Source organism: Alosa sapidissima, chromosome 3 (assembly GCF_018492685.1).
Source record: "Alosa sapidissima isolate fAloSap1 chromosome 3, fAloSap1.pri, whole genome shotgun sequence".
NCBI classification, from domain to species: domain Eukaryota; kingdom Metazoa; phylum Chordata; class Actinopteri; order Clupeiformes; family Clupeidae; genus Alosa; species Alosa sapidissima.
The window spans coordinates 964,785-968,095 of NC_055959.1; positions in this window are offsets into that span (position 1 = coordinate 964,785).

Genomic DNA, 3,311 nt, shown 5'->3' on the forward strand with positions numbered 1-3,311 from the left:
CACTCACTACTTTACATTGTAGCAAAGTGTTATTTCTTCAGTGCTGTCCCATGAAAATATATAATAAAATATTTACAAAAATGTGAGGGGTGTACTCAGTTTTGTGAGATACTGTATGTTGTCCTCATGAGTTTTACATTTTGTTGCTCACCATCCACCCTCCATGCTGGACTTGCTCTCTCTTTTTCAAACATACACACACACACACACAAAGAAAGGCAGAAAAGAACAGATCTCAGCTTGTCAAGTTTTGCTTGCGTGTAACACACTGGTGCTATAATCACATACCTGACATCATACCTGCTAACCGTTTTTCCCGGGTTTCTCCCGTATTTCAAGGTCATCTCCTGGCATCCTGCTGTTTTGTTATTTCTCTCGGAAAATTCCTGTAATTTGCATGACCATCAAACTTAATTTTAAAATCACTGATTCATTATTTTTTTCTGTTAGTCTGACATTTCCTAGGTTGCCAGATTGTGTATGAAATACACCTTACACATACACAATCACTTACTTTCAATTTAAACCTTTTTGTCATAAAACCTGGCAACCCAAAACTCAAATAAGGAAGCAGGTGCGCACTGCGCAGCCACTGAGACTTGTACGCAAGTGGGCTGTTGTAAAATTGTTAGGTAAAGTGTGTATGTAACATGTTAAATATGCAAACACTGATCCAGTGCTCAGTGGTTGTGAATGTGTTTGTGAGAGAGTCAATGTGCATAGATGAATGTGTGTGTGTGTGTGTGTGTGTGTTGACGGTGAGCAACAAAATGTAAAACTCATGAGGACCACATAACTACTATCAAGCCTGAGAAACTGCCTCCGACTACAGGAGCTGCAGCACAGCACTCTCTGCGGGCATATCTCCAGACCAGAGATTGGCTACTGCTACAAAGTCCATCACTGGATGTCCCTGAGTATGGATAGAAACAAGAAGAACAAGATTATGCACCAGTCCCTCCAACAGATCCCATTGCACCAGACTACCTTCTGAAGTCTGTCAGCTACTGTGCAGGGTACTGTGACACTCTCAAAGCAAATAGTCAAGTGTATTTCTACTTGTGGGAACTGTCATGGTAACTCTTGCCAAAACATCAACCAGCCAGATGATAACAGGGAGATGCAGGGGAGTTGGATGAGGTTTGTTCAATTTTAAACTGATTAATAAATTGGAGTCATTTTTACTCAAAACTATTGGCTGGGATAGATTCAGCACCCCTAAAAAACATAGTTAGACATCCCAAAAGCTAATATTGGTTAAAAAATGATTTTCTCCCAGACCCTCTGGGCACCCCAAACTTGATTGGTTCTCCAGGTGTTTCCCAGAGGATTTGACCATGGATAAAATGGAGGTGGTACTAGACACCTATAGAAACACGTAGTAAAAAAGTTATTGATAAGATTTTTTTTGCAAAACTTTCCCTAACTAACAGTACTTCCTTTTTGAAAATAGCAGTAAATAGCAGTTTGACTCGGTATTAGCATTTCATGTGTTAAACATACTTCCATAACTTATTCCTTATGACTCATGTACTGTATATTAATCTTACATCAGTTAAAGCATTAATGAGTGATGATTCATGCACCAGTTTTGTACAGTAAAGTGTTACACCAAATGTCTTCAAATTCTGCCCATAGGTACAGCTGCCATGTGTCAATATCTCATGAACCATTAAAATCACCCATAAACACATGAAATTTGGTACACCTGCATGATTTCATCACATTTCCTCATTTGTCTTTTGATTCAATCTTCAAAATGGCCGCCAACGGCCAATCAAATATCAGTTGTCATTATATGCCATTGTAAATAGCCACTACTCCAAACCATAAATCTTATGGTTTCTTCATAATAACACAGAGAAGCAGTTCATCAAATATGACACAAAAGGGCGCAATAACATGCACACTTACATTTTAGCTCATATTTAAGGAACTGCAGGATATAGCACAAAAATAGTTTCCTGCTTCATTTCCTATTCTTAACTTCTAAATCTAACACATTTTTTTCCATTGGCATTGCAATTTTGCACATACTGTAGGGGTGGAAAAACTGCCACATGTCAATATCTCATGACCCAATTCACGTAGACATACAGATTGGTGTGCTTATACCTTTTCCCATTTCCTCAGTGACCTTCAGCCTGCTTAAGGGCACTTCTTTCCATTTTAAGTCGCTTTGGACAAAAGCATCTGCTTAATCCAATAACCATAAAATGTGTTGCATCGCACTGCTTCGTGTTGCATGCAGTTAGAGGACATTCTAATTGAAAACAATATAAAGCTCATAGGGTATTAGAAGATAAGACACTTTGAGGTGTACCCCCGCTTCGAGGTGTACCCCCGCTTCGCATTAACTTCTAATATCCAAAAGCCATGTCTTCCATTATCTTTTACATAAATTACCATTTATTAAATTCTTAGTAATTAAGAGAATGTCAGAGGAAGGGTTAACCAATTGTTTTCTTCTTACTAATAGTGTAAAATAGGCCATTTTGTCTTTGTGGAGCTCGGTGCTCTCGATTGGCCTCCTAGTTAGCATTTTGAAATGTAATTGAGGGAGAAGAGATGGTAGAGTGTATGGCATGTGTGCTTCATTTTACATTAACTGGGAAGTATAAATAAAAGCTGTGTGAAATGCTGTCTGCACACAGTTTAATGTGTTTGTTCACTACTTATCATGTTTGTATGTATGCAAGGTTTTCATATGAATTCCACGCAGTGTAAATACGCAAATACAACGCAGCAAGTATTTGTATGTGAAACCAGAAAGGTGGTGGATGGGTAAATGTTTAGTCACTCTACCACAGTCACATGTCAAATGGTTGCTACTTTCTATTCATTTTGTGGATTTGGTGCATAAAAATATGGTTTTCCTTGAAAAAAATGTCTGATCTTATCCACATTTTTAGGTTGTTATCTCCAGTCTTGTCTTTTAGGGTAGGCCTAACAATATTTGTAAATGTGAAGTCATGTTTAGGATTTTAAAGTCATCTTTATTATCCTGACTTTTTGTTCAACTTTCTGAGGTTCTGTTTTAAATATTAATCTAATATTGGCCATGAGGAGGTGTAGTAGGGTACAACATAAAACAGTAAAGTAAGAATCAGCAAGGGGACAGGGAACAGGCAAAAAATCTGTCAAGGAAAATGTATGTAAGGACACTTTACTCGTCGCATGCATCAGAGTGAACATGACTTGATGTGAAATAAAACAGTAGTCATCTTGATTTAACATATATATATATATATATATATATATATATATATATATATATATATATATATATATATAGTGTGTGTGTGTGTGTG